The following is a 24,747-nucleotide window of genomic DNA, read 5'->3' as shown; positions in this document are numbered from 1 at the left end:
AGGGCAAAATTTAATTAATTCATTAATTAATAAGTGGAATTAAAGCATTCGAAATCAATTTCAAATAATTAAAAAAAATAAGAGAAAAAACATCATTTTGTTAAAGTAAATTTTCAGGATGTATTTTAAAGACGATTTCAAGATTTTCGAAAGCATTCAACAGAAATTTGTCCTTTACAAAATCCCTTCGCTCCCTGTTTTGAAGATGTTGCCAGTTTATTTCAAAATGAAAATAATTGACATTGCATGTTAAAACCTCTTTTAAATCGGTATCAATTTTATAATGAATTTTTAATATCCTTATTTCCTGCTCTGAAAAAGTTTTTTCTAAAATGTTTACTATATTTGCCAGCACATTTATTAATTTTCTAAAATGAGTCACATTAAAAATAAATACAAAACGCCATAAGTTAGCAACGCTAATTTTAATTGTGATTTTAATAAATTATTACTGATTGTATATAAATGTATTGCTTATTACATTTAAAAAATAAAATATGTAAAAATAATACTGGTAAAGTACGCTCGGGATAAGTATGCCGGTTTGTTATTGTGTGCGTGTACATGTATATGAGAGGGAGAAGCGATGTAGCGTGTACTTCGTTGTCTCGCTTTCTCTTTTAAGGACAGTCGCTGATTCGTCAACGCTGGTATTCGTCATTAAAGTGCAGTGTGGCACAGAAGTTCGATCTTCTCTAGTGATTTATTTTAAATAATTTTGTGTTGATATTGGTTTAAAACCCTGATATGCCCACTGTCCCATGGGTAGGTCACTAAACTCGTGCTACTGTTTTTTATTTATAAATGAAATTTTAAGAAAACAAAATTTCTTGGGCATATCTGGGTTAATTGATATCAAGGCTTTAAATACACACTGTAAGTTATTCGTTCTCTTACCCGTGGATTAAAATATTTTAATTATTTTTCCATTAATCCGTACGTTGTTGGTTTTTCTACACTATTCTCTGTAAGGCCTAAAAAAGTTATTATTCTTATCGTTGCGCCAATGATAATTTTTTAATTTATTCAATGGATTCTAATGATTTAATAGAGTGTCGAGCCATTAAACAATCTGCGAATAATTTCTTTCCCCATTTTATATCTTTTTGCTTTTGAAGAATAGCTAAAGACTTCATTATTTTTTTGACTAGTGAAAGATTTTGAATTTTGCAAATATTTAATTAATGACATCAATGTCTGGTTTCTTCGATTATATAATATATTTTTAATTGTTAGTTGAAATTTCCAACTTGGCTCAAATGTATGTATGTTAAATAAACATATATTTTCTTTTAAAATAAAAAAATTAAATATTCTGAACGAAATTGTTTTGAGCCACACAGTTCACGCACACAATAACAAACCGGAATCCTTATCCCGAGCGTACTCTCTATATATATTAAAAATATTATATTAAAAAATAATGAATTGATATAAACATATATCTTAAAAAATCCATCTGTACCTATAAAAAAATATTATTTGACCCGCCTATGTCAAAATTATGTTTCCGACCCTGTTATATGCTTCCACTTCACTCTCCGAAAGTAGGCGACAGTTGGCCAAGGACGGGAAATATAATGTGAAAATTCGGGCTTACTTCGGTCGAGCTCGGTTGTCCCCGCGCTAAAATCTCTCGCAAGTTCTCCGAGGTCACCGCGAACGGGAGGTAAACTGGGGGTAATTTTGGTCGAGGCGGCCGACTTCGTCGCCTCCGAAAATTCCCTCGCTTTCCGAAAGTAATACCCGAAGACGCTTCGAGCGCGAGCGGCGAGATACTTCCCCTTTCGCTCTCTCGCGTGACGAGAGAGAGAGATAGAGATGGTTTATCGCAAACTGAGATAGAACGATTCAATTTTAATATGGGCGTCTTCACGATCGCGCCACTGTTTGGTATTTTTGCCCGATCTGGACGGCCAAAATTATTTCACCACTTTAGTTGATTCCATAAGTGCTCTTAGTCAAATATATAATATTATAAGTGCTAAAAAATACAATTATTTAAAGTATTTCTTTAATTGTAGGCCCGAGGAATAGGAATTCCGTGTTGAACGGTCGTGCGAATTTCGCCGCGTAGCGTAAAAAAAAAAATTGTATATGTCACAAATTTGCTGTTTTTTATTAAGAAAAAGTATTTGACTAGCATTTTATCATACTCGGTATCGTTTTTTTAAATATGTATATATTTAGTCATTCCAAACAAATTTTTATTTTATTTCATTAGTACGCGATCCACAATTTGACGTTTACTGATTTTACCACGGTAACCATATTATTAAAAAATTACAATCATTACAAAACTGTATTTTAAATTTGACGTTAACATTTCTTTAATTGTAGGCCCGAGGAAGAGGAATTCCGTGTTTAACGGCCGTGCGTAGCGTAATAAAAAAATTTAGCCGCGTAGCGTAAAAAAAAAAAATTGTATATGTCACAAATTTGCTGTTTTATATTAAGAAAAAGTATTTGACTAGCATTTTATCATACCCGGTATCGTTTTTTTTTTAAATATGTGTATATTTGGTGATTCTGAACAAATTTTTAGGTCGTAACTTTCGCGACTAAGCCCCGTCCCATTTTTAAGAATAATACATTTTTAAGGTATGCAATGTGTTAAAAACCGCAAAAATCCGCAGTCAATTTTGCATGTATCATAAAGAGAAAGACCTAAGCTATATATTGTATATAAAATCTCAATTCAGCAAATTGACTTTCCATACTTTTCCTTAAAAAATAATAGAAATTATTCATTAGTTGCACACTTGAACGTTTCCTGTTTATTATTTATTAGTGACAGTGAAGCCTCGATTCAACATAAAATGTCTTATTTACTAACATTGATCTATTCCGGTGCATTGCAATCATCCACCATCTCCTTTTTCTCCATTTGGCTTTAATTTTTTTTTGTGTTTAAAACACGCACGTAGTTATAATACGCGAGGTTGAGAAGCGTGCACGCGTATGAAATTCCCGGCTGTGCGAACGCTATTCGAAAAACTGCGACCTTGACCGACTTCGGTCGAACTTCCACTAGGACAACTTTCGGAGAGTGAAGTGCGGGTAATAGTGTGTCAACTTTTGTTTTTTTTATTCGATCTTTTTTACTGCTAAATTTTATAAAATAAATTGAATACACCCCTGTAACTATGTTGCACGCTCAATGATACAGAACGAGAGCAGGTCGTTACATTTTGAGTGACGCGAGACATAATTGGTTTTCACATGTCGCTCGCGGTGACCGGAAGGGCATTTAAGCGCTCTGATTGCCACATTTCCATTTTTCCCCTCTAGCAGATGGTGCACTTGACTGACGTCCAATTGGCGGGCGCATTGTTGCACTTTCGTTACAGTTCGCCTTATACCTACCCCTTCTATACACTACAGTAATTTTGTAAAAGCTGAAATTTTTACACTATACAACGTGACCATTTCAGGACGAATTGGCACAAAGATATGTAGTATATAACAAAAATGTTATTATACGACAATATAGATTATATGTCAATCTCAATATAAAAAGTGACAGCTATCAATATTTATAACTAGTTTCTATTGACAATCGGTTCTAGTCGTCAGATGTTGTTTGCCCATTTTATTGAGGACAACGATATGACAGGGATGTCCACGTTTTTTTATACATAATGAGCGACTTATATTTCATTTTAGAAGCAATGATACATACTGTCATAACAAACTACCTTTGGATGTCCATTATTAACTCTGGACTTGTCTCGTCAAAATACTGAAAAAAGTACTGCAGGGTAAAACATCTTAAAAATGTTATAACGGTCTGACAATAAAGCTATAAGTCTATAGTTATTTGGATCGATTGTCGGTTTTACGATTGATGTATTTCGTGCCAAATACACGCATAGGGGGCTTAAGTGCCTATCTCATCCATTTTGCTAGTCATAACTATAATATAAACACATGCAATTTCTCAATTATCTGGACGACGTGATTCAGACCTACGTCTTCCGTGCGTTACAGGGGTGCTGAACATTATACATTTTAGGGTGCATTCACTTTCATCTCACGTTTCACTTTTCGGCTATATGGTTCCCTTCCAATAGATTGTTCGAGTCGAACAATTGCATCGTATCAAAAATGGGCGTATAATAATAATGAATAGGCCGAGTGTTTGCGGTGTGTGACATGTTATGAAAACGGTTTTGGCTCTGCCCACAGACGCTCATTGTGCCGGCGTCACAGTCGAAAGCGTCATGTCAATCATTCGGGATGACTAGTCAGGGGAGTGGGTGACGGGCTGGAGATTAACGATATAAGCAGCTGATGTTATGTTGTGAAAAAAAAATGTATAGAGAATAGATTCGCAGAGCTACATAGCATGTGCATGGAGGCACAATGGAGCCGTCAATCCCACGCGGCCGCTAACGAGTGACGTTACGGCTGTCAATACGCGAGATGATGATGAATGAAGCCATCATTTTCAATAAAGACGATCACGGCGGAAAAAATCAATTACGACCGATCATTGAATTTTCGTGACCGATAAATGGGACGTCGATAGCGGATGACAAATTAAAGCGCGTGGCGGCTGCTTCAATACCCAGAAATTATAAGACCATAGTGTGACCCAACCCAATATAAAACGAACAATATTTTAAAGTTACTGTTTCGTAAAAGAGGGGAATCACAAATAAAAAATATATATTATACTACCTACAAAAGTCATGAAAGCTGACGCTGCGCAGCTCCATTTATCATATTATTTATTTAAAAAATTGTAGTGGTCGTTCATCTTTCTTGTATGTCAGTTTTAATAATGAGTTTTATATAGTTGACCGGTCCAAATCTGGAGTCAAAAACTCATCTAAAGAAAGTTAAGTAGGCTAGTTGTTATGGCGTTGTGGCTTACTTTTTGACCCATGGGTTCTAATCTAGAATATTATTACACGCAATTTTTTAAATAAAATCATATTCATGTATGAACTACTCTTTAATTGCGGAAAAGGGGATTTCTTTTTTGGTAGTGCTACGAAAATGTTAATTTTTGGCAATGACAATGAACGCTACATAGTTTTTTTAGACTAGTGATGACGTCTCTTTGTCTCTTCATATTTGTACCTACCTAACTGCTATAACATATATTTTTTTAAATCTTACCATCATGACTCAACAGGTTTCCCCAATGTGTCATGATACCATTATAAAAACAAGCTAGCTAAAATTAAAACACGCAGCTAGAAATCGCCGAGCATTGGCGGATTTTTGATTCCACCTAGAATACCAACGCTTCTAGCAAAAGCTCACTGGGATACAAATAAGTGCTCCTCTTATAGATTCATCTAAACAATCATTGGATTTTCTACAATAACAAGGAGTACTTTGTTCTCTGAAATTCCATACGATGGAGACATATTTTAGGATGCCATAAACAAAAATTGTCAATAAATTGTTAAAATGAAACGCGCTCCGCATAATGAAACTGAGCATCCTCGACGCCTTATCGCAAATTTGGTAATGTGCATAGAAAATCTCAATCCCTGCTCGAACGGTACTCCGAATTTTTGCTTTAAACACCTTCGTCTAAACTATAATGCCTGCACTACACTCTCTGGAAGTTGGTCAAGCTTGGTCAAGGACGGAGAATATAGTGGGTTACTTCAGTCGAGTTCGGTTCTGCTCGCTCTAAAATCTCTCTGAAGTTGTCCGGAGCAACCGAGAAGGGGAAGTAAGGTGGGGGTAATTCAGTCGACTTGGCTAGCTTCGAGCACTTCCGAACATTGTCGGCAAAAGGACCGGAGTCAAAGGTACCGAAGTCGGAGCTGCTCTTTCGAGCGCGAGCGGTGAGAAACTTCCCCTTTCGCTCTCTCGCCTGTTAAGTGACGAGATTGAGAGAGATAATGATATGGTGTTTCGCAAACTGAGGTAGAACGAGTAACTCGATTCAATTTTAGTATGCGCGTAGGCGTCCTATGATCAACACGCATGTCGAGCGCTGCATCGTGGTCACATGGTCAAGTTATAATACCACATGCTTATCGAGGACTTCAACAGACTCTTACTGACATCTTCGAATATTTTATGGCACCAAAAGAGATTGATTATATTTTTGAAATCGTTATTATATTTTTTTTCATATAAAATTAAATTTTTAAAAAATAATTAGTTGTTCTTGATTTTGTTAAAAAATCGTTTCGAATATCCTTATGTATTTTCCTAGATCGGTTTATATGACTGTAACACCATAACGAATTCTTATTTAGAATCGATGGGGACAAATTCTAGGATAGTCACAGATGTGGGGTTCGTATTCTGAAGTATCATTTTTATGCCTTATGGCATTTTGCAAAAGCCGACAAAGATTTTGCGTAAATTGAACGGACAACTTCCAGAGAGTGTAGTGCAAGCATAAGAGAATTCCGCCTGGCAAAGGAAGCTAAAAAAATTAAACAACGTGACTGAAAGATAGTCGGTTGTCGATGGATCGCCTTCACAGCGACTCCAGGTTTTTTTGCAAAGAAAGCGAATCCAAAAATGTGCGAATACTCTGAAACACTTTCAAGCTATTAGCATATAATAAATATTCCGAGTTCTTAATCGCCGCATGTGTCTTTGATAAAAAAAAACCTAGAATATCACAGTATCTAGATTGGATCCTTGTACTTTATAATTAGTGAAAAACTAATCAAAGGTAAAATTATTATTAATTACCTTATTTAAAAAGTCTTCTATTTTTGAATACGATTTTTCTATCTGATGTATTGTATCCAGAGGTATTAAGAGGTTCTGATATCATTAAAAAAGTGACTTTTTAAAAAAAAAAATACTTTTCACATATTTTAGTCGTTTTAAAACAAACAGGCAAATCAGAGTGACATATTTACAATTGCATCCCATGATCACAACGGCATAAATTAGCCGCTCAGTTACGAAACATCAAACGTGATTTCGCTCCGTAGCTAACGTCTCTATACACCGAGCGAGCTAATGGCGTCGCGTTTGATTGTTGTTTATATGCACGGACATGGTTATATAACCGTCTCGGTGCATTAGTGCCGGGTCTCGAAAGCGAGTTGCCACGAATCAATTCCGAGAAAATGGCCCACGTCAATCACCATCAGCCACAACGAAACAGTCACGAAAGCAGCAATGTCAAATGGCGCGAACGCCATCAATATCAATGGGCGATCCGGGGCGATTTGCCAATCGCGACACACAAAGACATGTCGTTCAGCGCAGCAATCAACATCGGGGTGACTAAATCGGCCATAAATCCCGGTGTCACTCTCTCTCTCTCTCTCCATACCGGCGAATGTCCATCGCCAAATGGAGCATTCAATTAGCACTTTACCGGATTGCACTTGTGGCCAATTGACTTTATGTGTATTATAGAGAAGGTTGTCATCGATGATTGACAAACGCCTATTCAAATTTGTAACCGACTTCTGTCATGTGTGTTTGATATATGGGTAACTTCTGGGTGGGGTCTGAATAACTATGTTTGTCATTTATACCGTGCAAATATACGGTGATCCATTAAAAAGTTTACATTTAATTCTGAATAATAATTTTAAGTATAATTTTGTATTGTACTTTTGGATGAAAAATCGTTCATATATTTTGATATCCAAAGCTAAATAAAACACATCTCAATAGCAGGTAATCATAATAAAACGTCTCGAAAAATTTTTACGACTCGATTGTCATTAAAAGTCACACTGTAAAACAGCAACCAAAATTACTTTCTTGGCATGTGAATAATTAGATCAAATAATCCTGTAAAAAGATTCAGATAAATCTAAATGAGCAATTTATTTCAAAGAATTAAGGTAAATCTTTTTTGCGTGAGCCAATATTTATACATAAGAACATTGATATGATTTATTTTGTTATACTAGTTTTTTGATAAATTTGTGAATTTTCAAGAGATATTTTTAAATTGTACACCATTTCGCGAAAAAATTTAAGTTGGGCTCAATTACAATAACTGGTTATTGAGGAATTACAAGAACTGAGATAAGATTCTGAGACGGTACAAAATAAAACTTGAGTCTAGAATCCGATGTTTGATGTCTAGTTTATACATACAGGCAGCCCTCGACTTTCGCACAATTCGCTATTTCGCATATTTAAAAAAAAAATTAAAAAAAAAAAATTAAATAAAATATAAATATGAGTGAGAAACGGAAAAACATGTGTTGATATGAACAAAAATAAATCAAGGACTAATAAACTTCACACGATTCAAGACAAAGATTGAAATTATTAGACGTTCTGATAGCGGTGAATTTTTTACTTCGGACGTTCGTATGATACAAACAGGTCTACGATATGTTCAATTTTGCAAAATAAAAATATAATTAGGGAATACGTTCAAAATTGTGGAAAATAAAGATATATTTCCACAATCTTTAAAGATATGTTTCCAAAAAAACACGGCAAAAAAAACATGGATGAAATTGAAAATCTTTGTCATCGTTGATCGATGACCAACATCAAAAAGATGTCCCTCTGAGTGTTTAAATTATTCAAGCAAAAGCTCTTAGTTTGCACAAAGATTGGAAGGATAGATTAAAAAAATATTTTAACACGGTTTTTCAAGCAAGTAACGGTTGGTTTTACAATTTTGAAATGAGGTATTCTTTTCATAATATTAAATTCACTGGAGAATCGGCTGATGCGGATAAAGATGCTGCAAAAGAATTTATTTTCTAATTATCAAAAATTATTGAAGATGGAGAATATTCCTCTAGCCAAATATTTAATGTAGACGAGACAGGTTTATTTTGAAAAACTCTTTAACAATGAAAAATATGAATGAAGCCTTCACGCACCTTGGCAAATTTTTAAATATTATGGAAGATTGTGATCCCAATTGAGAACGCATATTTCAAGTGCGTACGGCAATCAATAAAAACGCATGTTATAAAATACTATATGAAGAAAATAAAAAGAATAGTGGAAAACAGTTAACTCTTAATAACTTTTCAAAGGAAATACCCGCAAACCCCACTTAAACGTGTCTCTTAAACGCCTCTTAAACATCTTATATTTACTTGATAAATAAATATTTTAAAATACACACAATTTCAATTTTTTTACTTCCCTCGACATTCGAACATTCAACATTCGCACACATTTTCAGGAACCAATTATGTGCAAAAATCGAGGGCCGCCTGTATATGTATGTATGTACATATAGTATGTATGTATGTTGTATGCAAGAAATCAGTATTAAAATTAAAGATCTATTTAATATTGTCAGAGAATAGCAAACAATCAATTTTTGTATTTAAATTTTTTTTAAAGTTAAAGATTTTCTTTAATTAAAACTTTATGATGAGCAATAAAGAGGGAAGAAATTAAGTTTAATTCTTGACTGTAAAACAAGATAAAAGAGTCTACATAATTTTTATTAATACAATAATATGTTTTTGCTTTGAATAATATTATTGCTTCTTATATGTGCAATAAAGCTCAATAAACTAAAATAGTTTATAATAAGTTTTTAAGCAGTCAGGAATAGTAAGTCTAATAGCTGAGAGCATTGATTTGGAAAATATCACTTTATAATATTCTATGTATATGTTAAGTAAATTAAAAAAATAAAATGAGTTAAAATTTATTAAACGCTTAAGAAATACAAATAAAAAAAAGATAAATTTAATTATTTTAAGATAAATTTAAGTCTTTTATTGGTGTTTTTTTAACGTTAAAACAATGTGATTTTAACTTCGAAACTGTGGGGGCTTTAAACCTTTGCGCCACTAATCAGAAATTGAGAGGTCACCATAATGACCACTTAAACAACAAAAAGAAAAATCTCCCACACCACATAAGTATCAACCCGATACGAAAGTTATACATTACACAACGGAAGATAAATGTTAGTACTACAAATGATCAGCGCCAAGAATGGAAATCGTGCACAGACACTGAATATGACACTAAAGCACAATCACTGCCAATAAAAAAAAATGTACAGAAATACGTTGAGATAGAGAGAAACAGACTCTGGAGAGATATTAAGGAATAGAGAAGCAATCTCTGAGAGCAAGATTACAGATCGGCATTATGCAGATCATTTTGTATCTTTAACGCGTAAGTTTATACAATTTTTTTGCTGATCTATTTCGATTATTCTTTAAGCAGTAATATTCGCATCAAATTATCAGGGGTCAATAAGCATAATTAAAACTGTACATTAACGATTTGTCGTAGTAACATGATCTTCACCGATGCAGTGGGCCGCTACAATTACGCCACGGCTTCAACGGCCGATACACCGAAGGAATACATAAATCATCGTTTTATAGGCGGTTAACCCGGCAATTTACAATCTCTCCTACCAATCGGACACTTCGGAAACAACTTTATCAATAAGGCCATTAATTAGAATGTATAAATTAATAGTTTCTTTCGTGTGTCGAGGCGAGGGGTCGGCCCACGGCGCCTTGGGCCCCCGAGATCAGACAAGAGCGCAATTACGGGGCCTTCGTTATAAACAATGCTCGTTGTGTGCCTTCGTGAAAAATGGCCCTTGTAAACGATAGCCGGCCATGGTGAAACGGATGGTATCGCCGTGGGTGGAGGAGAGCCTGATGAATGTTTTACAAAAAGGTGAAAAACCCGAACGGTGTTTCGTTCGTGTTGGATAACTGGTGATTCTTTACCTCTTCGATCTATTCATACGCTGTAAATCGTATTTTAGTACGCATATATAGTTTCTTACAGGTTTACCTGGTTTTAGAATCATAAAATATAATTACAAAACACTGACATACATATTATTAGTAACTATCATAATGATGATTACAAAATTTATCATAAATCACAATCCTTACATATGACACAATTGTGTTATTTTTCCATTTGTTAATATTTTTACTACCCTAAAATATGAATATAAGTATGTATACCAAATAAAAAGTACTGATACCTTACCAACGATAAGTCATAAAAATTCAAACACCATTCCATCCACACATAACCATATTTATTACTGCTCATTACGGGGCGCAACGGAGTCGTTAATGCATAGCGTTGTCGCCCTATAGCCTTAAAGTAGGGGTGTAAAAGGCAAAAGGAAATTTTATGATCGCCACATTATTTATGGACGGCAAATTAAACCCTGCGAATGCATATTGCATCAATCGAGGTGGTACTTACAGACGTCAACCCTTTGTGTGCGGGTCTCTCATTATAACGCCTCCTTCGTGAGTCCTATGACCGCGAGGCTAATTTCACACACAGAGAAAAGTGTTAATGCACTACAAACGGCACTGTATGTAATGAATAGTTTGGATTTTTTAATGTGGAAAAAATTACACATTCGCGGTGAATTGTGATGGTAGTTAATGCACCACCTACACTATAAATGTATATATGATATTTAAAGCGATTTTATTTAAATAAATAAGAGATATTTTTAAGAAATCTGTGCTTATCTTTATAATTAGACGTTTAAATTCCAGATGATACAGAAATATAAACGGCAACATCGTAGCACTGTGATCATGATCGATATTAAAAAGAAAATTGGCGTGACTACATCTTCAAAATATGCCTTATATAATCCGTTGTAGCCTATTAAAACGAACGAATTAAACAGTAAAAAAGAGTGGCTTTCCGTTCATTTCTTAGTCATAAACGTTACTTTTTCTTTACATATTGACGAAACAATTTTCTCATATTTTATAGCCATTGTGGAGATCCTATTTTTAAAACTCGTATTAAAATCTGTGACCATAAGTGATTATTCATCAATAAGGATAAACTACACCATAGTGGGATCACTTAAAGGCTCTCGTTATGACTTGTTACGACTAGAAAAAAAGAGTTCCCCCATAAATAACACGCAAGGATTCTCCGGTGCAGTGAATGAATATTTATTTGTTATGAAACGGACACGATAAACAATATATCACGGGAAGACAAATAGCGCAATTCGACCTCGGAGTTGTCCATCAAGCAAATGTCACTTTCTAAAGGCGAATACTTATTTCATTGTTCTAAGAAGCGAGAGCAACGATTGGCTGGATGATCGCTGCATGATTGTGATTGGTCTTTGCTTTGCAAGCCTGAATACATAAGTCTAGTCTCCAGGGAGGACCTGGCAGACTCCGGCAGACACTCGAAGAAACTAACAGACGCTGACAACATACGGTTATGGACGCTCACATCTCGAGCTTCACCATACGAGTGCCGCAGCAGAGAGAGATTAACCTCTGCGATACTGTCACACTAACCAGAACTCAGGATCTTCCACCGACATCATCCCTTCGCTAGCTTCTCCACCACCGCTCAGAAAATAACGATCTTGCCCTTCATAGTCTGCCGCAATATGTATTGCAATCTAATAAAATTCTCACTAGTTTCCACCTGCGTCTTACTGGCTGCGAAGTCACACCCCAAAGGGTTAGAAACCTGATACCATAAACATAAACAATAGATCAATGAACCTTCTACTTTTCGGGATTATTAATTGTCACGGCCATATTAAACGTACACTTTAAGCTTAATGCTACTTCAATATTACCTCATAAAATGTAATAAACCCTATCAAAAATAGTAATATTTCAACGTATCAATTTAGTTGTAATATTAATGTAATTATTAATATTCGCAAACGCTCTGGTATACCCGTTGAGTCATTGCAGTGAAAATCTAATGGCGCACAGTTAATTTCTTAAACTGTATATTTACTTAGTTAGCTTGTTAATTAAATAAATGTTTTAAAAAATATAGCATATACATTTATCACTGTGCATTTAATGAATAACAATTTCAAAACAAATATGTAAATTATCTGCCTTAAATTAAATCACTAATGAGTGAATTAGTAGAAGTGAATGTTTAATTACAATCAAACTGTCAGCACCTAATTAATATAAATTAAGCAGTGACATATTTCAATGCCTAATTATAAACAATCAGTAATTAATTAAACTATTTTTACCATCAATTCGTTATTCATTCATAATCAAATTTTCGACCACAACTGAATTTTATTTGCATGAATTAATTTGCAAATTTTATAATATTTAATAATGCAGCATTATCCGCATTACAATTTCTGCCTTATAGAATTGTCAAGTAATAAGTATGTAGATATATACCTACATATGCACTTACGGAAGACACGCGGGCGAATTAAAAAGAAGACATAGACGTACAAAAGCTGTTCGTCCTGTCGTTATACATTACAACTCACCTACCGTATTCCTACTGAAAACCACAAGTTATTGCCTTCACATATAAATAAGTAAGTATGATAACAGGATTTATAGCCCATTGTCAGGGGCGTCGTATATCAGATGAACGTTTTTAACTTAACAGCACGAGCATACAGATGTGAGCAGCTCGAGGGTCTTCTTTCTCGCCGCCAGCGCTTCTCAAACGTCCCGCTGCGCATGCAAAGCTGCGGCTTAACTTTATATTATGGCAGAAGACTAAAATAAGCTTTACACTTATCTTAAATAAAATTGTTATGCAATATTTTATATGTACATTTATGAGATAGTCATAAAGGCGGTGAATGGATGTTGCTACAAAAATGTGAATATCTTTATTATATTATTGAATATTATTTTAGTATTATGTTTATTGGCTATACGCGAATCAAAGAATAGTATGAGCATCAAATACCATATATAGAGTAGCTACAAAAAATATAATTATCCCACCTTATCAAAAAAAAACAATTGTTAGTCAAATGAGCAATTTGATTCTGACTACAAATCAGGTCCAGGAATATTTTTTGTCGACAACTGGTTTGAATGAATATACGTACTCGTGAATAATGCATTTATATACTTATTTATCTACATACGAATTTATAAAATAGAGAATGAATAAAATAAAATATTAATTGTGTGTCAAAAGCAAAGGAATTCTGCTCAAATCCGAAGATCATTATATACAGGCGAATATAATATTACTTACTTTAGGTAAGAAACATCTGTTCAAGTGAAAAATATTTATTATTAATAGAAACAATGGAGATTTTTCCATTAAGAACTAATTAAACTGCAATTGGTCCTTTTGAAATGAGTAAGACGACGGATGAGGAAGTTTGATTTATTCTTTTCAAACTATTGTATATTAGTGGAAACACAACACTTCAACGAAGCATATTTTTCCCAGTTCCTTTATTGGATTGCGCTTTAATTCGTACCTTGAGCTTTCACTAATGGAAATAACAAGAAATCGACATCAACGATCCAATACAAGTGTTTTAACTCTAAAAGTAGCATCTTAAATAACATAATGATAATATGTACATGTACAATAGAGTTTTACTTTAAATAATCACATTGGTATCATTTAGAATAAACTGCTGTTATATCGTTTATAAAAGACACCACAATGTGATGATACTTACATCACACAAAGATGTCACAGTCGCGTCATTATATCTGCAAGAGAACCAATTAAAGGTTCAGAATTCGTTAGAAATATAGAGAAGTGGAGCTAATCATATCAAATTAATGTATGTGTCAGATACATATTTGCAAAGAGGAAACATATGTGAATAAATTTCTGTCTGTAAAAGTTGGAAAGCTTTTTTTTTATTATTTCATAAAAATATATTTTTATAAAACGATCAGTGGCGTTATTTTAAAATTTTTACCCTCGTGAAAATTTTAAGGAAAATCACCCAAATATTTAATTTATTAAAAAGTAATATGAATAAAGAATCTGATATAAACAACACAGACTAAAGAAAATACGTGTATTGGTAGCTTAGTTCAGACTCAATTATAAATTTAATTTACAATACTTAATTACTTTGGCCAAAATTTTAGTATTCTACTGATATTTTATATAAATAAAAATATCAAGATACAATTACCAAAATAACTATATAGCATAATTTTTATTTAAAACAAAACTTTAAGAAATAATTTGCCATGCAGCGCAATTTTTTTTTATTGTTTTTCAAACAAACTTATATCTGTAATCTATAAAATGAAATATAAAAATATATAAAACCCCATCAAAAAACTGTTAATTTCATTGAAAATATTTTCACTTTTAATTTTTAAAAAAGGATGATTTTTTAAAGTGTTTTGACACATATGTTGTTCCATAAATTCAATGCATGCTACACCGTTAAAAATAAATTGAAGAAATGCCTCTGCAAATTAATAAGGATCCTTAGTTAATTTGTTTTTGAAAGTTATATTAATTAGCCTTACCCAGAAATTTATATTTATATAATATTATACATAATTTGGTTTAAATAAACCAATCAGTGAAGTGTTTTAACTGCCTTTAATTACTAAGAAAATTTTTTTCGTGCAAAACTATTTTAATGCCAATACGGATAAATAAAATTTATTTCTTGGGTAAGGTTAAATTAAAACATATTCAATCAAAAACATTCAGATTCATCACATGCTATTTTAGTTCAAGAGAACTAGACGCTTTATTGAGATATTCATAAAAAGGCGGTAAAGAAGAATCAAAAATGTCCGCAAGATAAATCTCGACAAATATAGCATTCTGGTTTCTCGATATTTTTCATTTCTAACGCTAACCCACATTTTCATCTCAAGATTTTATCAAGAAATTTTGATAAATAAAAATATTTGTAATAAATAATATATAAATTATATTATTTATAGCAAATAAAAGAACTTACAAAAATGTAATATATATTAAAACATATTAGTATGTCGTACATTATTAATTTAGCCCTAAGTAAACTTGATCAAAAGCATATGCCATCAAAACGGTAATCACCTATCCTTATTCTTTTTTTGTTAGGAAAACGGCGGAAAAAAAACTGCGTAAACCCCACACATGATAATAAGTATATCGAACGTGTTAAATATCTGTATCGAGCTAATAGTATTTTTCATTCCTACTATTTTGTATAAATTGAAAATGCTTAAAATGTATATAATCAGTTATTTATAATTAAATATTGTGTATGTTTAAATGCTTCAATATTTTTTTGTATAAATGATTTATAAAAAAAAATCCGTTTATAATTTAATATAATTTGCACTCACCAAATTTTTCGGCATCCTTTTTCTGCTTACAACTGTCACAGACACAATTATTTTCACCATTTCATTTCACCACACAATATCATATTTATATTTATTTTTATTATTTGCACTTTTTTTTATCTATTTCAATATTTTTTGATATGTATAAAAACACTCGTCAATATGGATAGGAATTACACAACTTCTACACATGTATACTGTATCTTTCCATTTTCTACATGCAGAACAAACACGACTTTTACTTCTCACATATATCCCTACACTTTTATTTTTATTGATTGATGCTTTTTCAGCTTATCCGAAAGCCTTGCTGGCGGATCGACAGCGCGGGCACGGCAAGATGTGGTAGAACTTAGTGAAATGTCTTCAGAATCGTTAGATTCCACTGAATTCTGCGTCCATCCTTTAGCCTTACTCAAATGAAAATCTTTTAATTTAATTTTGCTGTTACTATTCAAATTTTGATAGACACTGAACGAATAAAACAATGCGCACTGAAATAAAAAAATAACAAAATTTTTGTTTATTCCATTGTTTTTTTTTAAATATTTGGTAACTAGGTGTTGATCGGATCGATCAACACTTTGTTTATTTATTATAGTCAGTCATATTGTAAGGTCGGTCCCAAACTTGCCATTTCTTTCGGAATTATGAATAATAATGAAATGGATAGCTCTCGAACTGATTGCGTTAACGCAAATATAGTATTGTCAATGAATTATGTTTGTATAGGAGAACAATAAAATATAATTGTTTACTAAATATCTAATAATTTAGGACAAATTTGTTAGCATCATTATAAATCGTTTACTATAATTCTTTACATTTATTTATGTAATATCATTAAGAATATGTAAATTATTATATTAATTAAAATTAATAGTTTCAGTTTTTTATAATAAATCGGGCTAAGTTTTGTTATTAAACAATTACCGCAAAATTAAAAGATAATTTTTATACCGAATGGTATAAAGTCTATTGTAAAATATTTGTAGAATAATATGTGATTAAATTATTTTAATGATTTATCCATTTAAACTTTTGCTAGTAAATTTTTTAACAAGATCATGTTTTATTTGATTTTAAATTATGAACATCATTTTTTAAAATCACATAAAAAATATTTACGAAATGACTTTATATAAATATCAAATAATCCGTAAAAAATACATATTATCTATATACTAAATTACAAATTCGCAAAAAATATTTTGGAAGAACTGAGAGTGAAGACCTTATAGTATCTTATAATACCATATACATTTGGCTTAAAGGATCGCCAGAACTTACTGTTATTTATACATACATATATCATAAAAATAAATGAGATTAAATAAAAAAAAAAATTAATATTCAGTATATCAATATTTCGTCTATGCAAATAAGCGGTAGTATTTAAATTATGTATTTAAGCAAACGTAGCAGCAACTACTTGGCGAAAGACAATCGTATGTTTTGTAAACGTGAGCTCATGCCATCTTCATGATTTACGTCTTCCGAGGAGCTCATGCACACATTCAGTCGTGACAGTTGCAGTTTCAAAACTAACAGGCAGAGATTTTTGTGCTAGAGTTTATGCAACTGTTTATATGATATATGTCTATTTACCTGCATCAAGTTTAAATATTATCGTAACTCATTTCTACAATTTTATATAAATGAATTCAATTTATTATATAATTATAATAAACAATAAAATACCTTCTATTTTATCGCTAGCGAATTCAATCCCCTTTTAAAATACTTTCTATAACTAAGGTTTTATACGTGCTATGTATTATATTTTAATTGCAATTTATCTTATTAGTAAATTTTTATTTATTAAAATGCATTTTTATGGAACCCATTTCTAGTGATTTATTTAATGCTATTTAAGGGATCTTTGCTGTAAATCATCAGCATTAAAATGTGATTGAGGAATTAAACAAAATCAATAGAATCTAGCTGGGAATTTTCCGAAGCATCAGACCGAATCTAATTAGAATTTTCATAGTAAAATCACTTAGAAATATGCAATATATATATATATATATATATATATATATATATATATATATATATATATATATATATATATATATATATATATATATATATATATATATATATATATATATATATATATATATATATATATATATATATATATATATATATATATATATATATATATATATATATATATATATATATATATATATATATATATATATATATATATATAATAATAGTTTAAATTAAAAATAAATATCTTGGTAACTTATTTGCTTAGAATAATTTTTAATTCAATGTATTATTATTATACATTGTATGAAACAAGTTATCCCTCTTACACGCTTGAAAAGCCATGATAAATTTCATTCAATTAATTTTCTACGCACATTCACGCTTTCGTATATAATTAGCCACTGCAAAAAAAGTATATATAATACTTACAATAATTATAAAAACACTCAATTAAACTAGACCAGCCGGTAAGTGTGATAATCATCGCAGTACCATCATTGTCCAACTGTCGTGCAGCGGCGTATGTAAGTAATAATTGCGTACTTAAAAATGTAAAGTACACCATATACCTATACACGAAACACATGGCGGACACGGTAATAATTAAACAATTTATTTTATGTGTTTCAGTGGCGTAGAACTACGCTTGTGATCAGCAAGGCCTTAGAAATGTATATTTTTATTTTATCAATCTGCGGGGATAATTAAATTGAATAATTTATTAAATAATATTGTGAAATTTCTCACTGCGCGTCCAAATGAATTATCAATGTAACATGTCGCAGTCATATTATTATTTTTTTCAAAAAAAAAAGGGGTTTATGAAGGCTTTGGTACATTTAGACATCATTTTTTCAAACTACGCCACTGGTGTATTAATAACATGACAAAACAAGGCTCCGCGCACTTCCATTTGTCAGCGACAGATGGCGCCATCGGCGTAGTCGGCACAGCAGCCACCTGCTGCGTTTACCGACACTTACCTGCTAACTGTCTGCTTTATGTGATTATTCATTAAGTATTTAACGCTGATACGCCGCTTAGCTCCGTTAATTAATTTCGTTTCACCTTGATTTCAAGAGAACACTTTGGGTTAAAATTAAAACTGGACAAATTAGCGTTTCATTTCAAAATATAGTTTGTGAATAACTGTTTATTAATGTAAATACATAAAAAATAATAAATAATAGAGCACGTAGTAAACTTTAAATATGTATAAAGTTTCATTTTAATAATTTCTGCTGCCGAAAAGACTCATTTAATTGCTGTCGGTGTGGACTGGGTTGTAGCAATAACACTCTATATTTTCTTTAATACATATAAGATTTTCTCTATGAGTTAAAGTAACTTATAAATAGAGAATTTCAATACCTAGCCCGATCACGATATTCATCCGTGAGATTAGAAAAATCTAGGTAAACTTAATTTTTAGTGATGGATCGGAATTTTAATCGATAACTGTAGTGAACTATTTATTATTGCCAAAATTAGGCAGCACTCTGGTAACACTGACGTGACGGTGGCGGAGGGAAGCATATTCTTTGGCGGACTTTGAGGGAAGTCTGACGACCGGCGGCGCTTTATCGATCACGCACATAATAAAAATAACATGTAACTAAATTGTAAGCTTTCAAATGAATGTGGTTCAATCTGTGTGTAATTTTCACCCGCCAAATAATAATTGCCAATTTTGATCTTCTAGGCACAATATAAATTGAATTACTGGTTATAAAAAATATATTGCCATAAATTAATAAATTAATTCAAGCAGACCTAAAATGAAATATTATTCGTATTGATTTAGAAGAGATTTAATACCAGCTTTTGAGAAAGTCCACAGCTGCATAATATTAACACAGAAATATATGTTTCTTGGGATTAAAAAAAATGAAAAATATGTGTATCTTGGGATTAATTTAAGCTGTGGTTCATGTTTTCAAAGTATTTTAGAAAGCATTAACTAGTAGCTTATTATTGGTCCAGTATCTTGATAATTGAGTAAAATGAATGTATCAGAACAGCGATTTTCTCTTGAATCGAAGAATTGTTGTAAATTGATTTTGTGAGAGACTGTGAATGAATTTTCATTACATATTTTCGTTTTACTATATTAATTTTAACACAATTTACAGTATTTAAATATATTTTTAATATTTGTAATAATATATTTCTTTCAAAGGTTAAAACAGTTATTATATTATTTATTTATTTCAATTGTTAAAAAAACTATCCTTTTGCTTCAAAATATTTCTATCAGCAGATCATCTATCTTGATAAGTTACCACCTGACTCCCACAACTAACGTCCGTTATTAATAACAACCGTCAAATATTTTATCAATTTTGACAAACGACCAAGTCGGCCACGAAGTGACGGCCTATTTTAAAAGCAGTCACGTACCAGAATTAATGTTGGACAGCCTTAGTGGAGATATAACAAACGTTACGTTGGCATTGTATGCAAAACACGACTGCATTGTCAGCTCAGAACTTATCCTCTGCACCCCTGTCGCGAAGATGCATAGTAATGTACACAAAAAACAGAGGAAAATGAACCTTAAACTACTTTAATATAAGGTAGATTTAAGGTAAGCATTAAGTGAGAGTCCTTGAAGGCAGGTGAGATGGCGAAGGAAAATCCAACGCCCGCCCAACACGTTAACTAATATCGTATATTTACTTGATTTTTATATATAAATAATTATTTTGATGTATCTATCTGAGCAATAATTCAAATTTGATGAGCTCTCTCGATACATCGCATACAGTTAATTTATTTAGCAGGCGTACTACATGTCTATCTGACAGCGAATAACTGCGGGCAAAGTCGTAGGTCAAGCTGCCTCTCACGTTTAATGAATATCATCATCTTGACTGAACTTTCACAAGGCATAATTGAAAAATATTGGATAGTTAATGAACGTTCGAATGTCTATAATCCATTTAATGGCATGTAGTGTTATAAAAGAGTCGATATAAATAATACTTTTTTAATTTTTTTTTTTTTTTTTTTATTTTCAAGTGTGTATAATAACGAAATTAAAACAGTCACAAATAGCCACCCAAAGATTTAAGCCGACACCCACCGCCCGCGAATAACATAAGATCATGAACGCGCATATCCCACCGCCAGCTTTTCCACCACTGCTCGGAGAATATACTATTGCTGCAACACCAAACAGAACTCTGAGGAACACCTACTGACATCATCTCACAACCAGCTTCTTCACCATCACTCGGAGAAAACATCTCATCATTTATCGTCTGTCGCAACATACATATGTATGTAAATAATGTAATAAAGCTCTTACTAGATTCCACTAAGCGTCTCACCTGCTACGAAGTCACACCCCATAAGGTTCTCAAGCCTTAAATTCCCATTTTTGCTTCTTGATTTTCTCGAGAATTATCAAAAATTTTTGATAAATATTAAAACAATATATAAATACATAATAATATAGAATATTATTATAGATATCTTTATATATATAAAGTATCTTTACTGTTTATATTTTTACAATTTTTATACATGCAAATTATAGTATTCATAGTAATTAAAATATAAGAGAACTTAAAGAATGATAAAACATTTATCATTTATTTAAACATATTAGTTCGTACATTATGTTTAAATTACTTTTTAAAAAGCACGTACCATCAAAAGTTAATCAGCCATCTTTGTTATTTAAAAAAAGTTTGAAAAAAAACTCTGTAAAAAGCCCTCATATATTTTTGAAATCTGCTGATTTTTACACATAGCGGTTCTTTTTATCTGATTATTAATGTAATTCTTTAATCACCAAAGCATTTTTTTGACATTCAAATTATTCCATCCTCTATTAAGATACATATTTTCAAGCATCTGGTACAGAACTACACTTTCTTATGGAGTGATATAAAAAATGCAATATTTTAAAAAATTTCAAAAAATGGCTTAGATTTTTTTAAGGAATTTTTCTCGAGAAATTATCGAGAAAAATCACTAACTTGCACCAATGGATCGAAGGATAGTATGGGGCATTGATTTCCTCCCTTTTTCTCAATCGTTTATAAGCCAAACTGCCGCTTCGCTTTCGTCTTAGAATATACAAGAGTTCGGCGAAAATGTGCATCTCAGCGTATATTTTACCAAAGAGACGTTGATGAGCCATCAGAGATAGAGATAGATAGCCACTTTCACTTCTATCGTTCGAACTGATCAGCTAAGCAGTCTCAAACTATTAGACCCTATTGAGAACACCGTATCTATACCATAATATTAATTTATTACACTAATTTAACGGCCATATTTCAACATAAAAAGCTAGTTACGCCACTGTCAACATATACATATGTATGTATGTATATGTGTATCTACCTCATTGTGCGATTGACAGTTCGCTTTCATCAGTTTACGAACAACATTTTCTCTTTATTGTATTTTGGGCATAGAATATCACATTATATTTATGGTAAGTTTTGGATGGTTAAACAATCGTTCAACTGCCAATTATCCATTCAAGCGGCTCGCGGTGCCACCAACGAGAAGTTGATGCATTCCTGACCGAGCCGCCATCATACGGTGCCGCCTGTCTATTTTCGACAGAGGAAACAATGGGTCTATGTCAAGAATATTAAAAAATAATACCTGTCAACTTGCAAGGCGCCGACATGTCAGCCGGCACGCGTGCCAATAATAATGATAAAATTCAAAGTAAACGAATCGACGCGACCGGCATGAGAAACAAACGTGCGCGTTAAGATTTTGACAGCCAGGATATTAAAATACTCGCCCGATAAATACTAATTAAGAAGTCGTACGACAACCATTGGAATTCGCCGTGGCGTGTCGATCGAGATTAGAGAAATGAGATAATTGCGATCAGCGCGACGGGACGCACAAACTGGATTTCGGAAAATTTGTGACTGATATTGCAGTTCCCAGCTACTGGATTTGTTACTATTCATATTCTGGTAGGTTCATTAGTAGCCCAAAACAAACTTTAAAATCTTAATAAAAAGACAAAAATTTCCTAAGCCTATTAAATTTAAAGTAATTCTCAATAGCATTGTTGTGGGGTGTAGATGATTTTTTGCCATAACTTAACATAATTTTACATATATTGAGTTATTATTTTATAAATTATATAGTATGCTGTAATTTAACATACACATATATATATTATTATTATGGGAAAATATACTGAATATTAGTATAGAAATTTTATTATATCACAACTACAATAAATTATTTTTTTATAATATAATAACAAAGAACTAGATAAAAGTAAATAATGTTAGTTAAGTCATTAAGTGCTAACCAGATTAAAGTAAATTTAATTTATTATATAATAAATACAACTCATATTTGCGTAAGTATAGTCTTCCGGTAGCAGATAATTATATTGTCAATTTTATAATTATTTAATTACCGATGAAGAGATAAATTCAATTAAGTAATTATTGTATTATATATAATCAGAATATATTAATTATTCATTATTTGCTAATTTATCTTAATGACTTTAAATTATATACAATTTAAAATGGATAGTTAGAAATTGTATTCGAGTAATTTTGTAATTATTTAATTCAATTATTTTATTTAATTAATTACACAAGTTTTAAATAATATTGAAATTGATAATGTTTATTTATTAATATATAAATCAAAATATTTTAACTGGAAATACAAAATCAAAGTTACACATTGTGCTATAAATGTGTCAAGAATCTCATAAGATATTTATCTAAAGCAGTTTTATACGTTCACACAGATATGCTATATATTGTAGATATACGAAAAAACTTGGGGTATTACCTAACCTCTAATTTTCCACAGTTGGCCATTATAAGCCACATCATCGCTCGGCCATTCATCATTTCTATCCGACATTGATTAATGAAACACATCGCAGCTAACTGCCAATCTTCTTCTCGTTTACGCATAATTTCAGATTGCTACATAGGCATGTATCGATACTCGTTTGTATACGATTTTTCAACGACTTATTCGTGCGCAAGTCAACTTGCCACGAAACGTCACTTTCGTGTAAAGGGTTTGATTTTGCAAGCAAATACATAATAGATGGAAAAAGCAGTGAGATTCTTCAGATTGAGGATGGTTTTTCTAAGAATGACACCCAAGCACCTGCCACAACTAATGCAGACACTGTGTAAAGTATACATACCAAAAAACCTTGAAGTTTAGAAGTAATATAATATAAAAGTAAATTGTAGATTGATCGCATCGCAAGGAGGGCAAAATATCTCGTCTTTTAAAAACTGTTTATTTAATGAAAAAAATGATATTAAGTGAAATGATTATTTTTAGAAATTGGCAATAATGTTGTGTTTCATGTAAACATACATTTTATTTAGAAAAATCGGTTTTTCATTTTTTTTAGATATTATAATATAATATGTACAAAATATAATAAAAAGATTTTTATTATTTATTTAACATAATACATATTAACACTATAACAAAATTATGTATACCCTGCACTTCACAATCAAATGACTATCTAGTTTTGCAAAGCTTTCGCACTACGCAGCTAAATGGATATCTAGAATATTGTTAAATAATTAAAAGCACTGTGAAAATATTTGCTGCTGTATGTCAAAATAAGGCTTTACTCATAAATAAATAAATCGAGATTATTGGAAAATTCTCCTTTTTTGTTTGAGTTCTTATATTATAATTTACTATTGCAAAAATTCAAAATTAGAAAAATATTTTTTATAAAAAATCTTAACTGTATTTTAAAGAAAAT

At 31.7% G+C, this 24,747-nt stretch overlaps 1 long non-coding RNA gene across 1 annotated transcript in view; it reads right to left on the bottom strand.

Annotated features, from left to right (window-relative positions):
- LOC148226434 (uncharacterized) overlaps positions 1–16,053 on the bottom strand; it is a 236,011-nt gene extending 219,958 nt beyond the window's left edge. The window contains exon 1 of the long non-coding RNA XR_015812350.1: positions 15,987–16,053. This is a non-coding gene — a long non-coding RNA (uncharacterized LOC148226434). The remainder of the gene's footprint in view (positions 1–15,986) is intronic.
- Positions 16,054–24,747: the final 8,694 nt, after the last annotated feature.

Source organism: Plectrocnemia conspersa, unplaced genomic scaffold (genome assembly GCF_051122295.1).
Source record: "Plectrocnemia conspersa isolate PC_06_02 unplaced genomic scaffold, ASM5112229v1 ptg000014l, whole genome shotgun sequence".
Taxonomy (NCBI): Eukaryota; Metazoa; Arthropoda; class Insecta; order Trichoptera; family Polycentropodidae; genus Plectrocnemia; species Plectrocnemia conspersa.
This window is presented reverse-complemented; position numbering and strand designations above follow the sequence as displayed.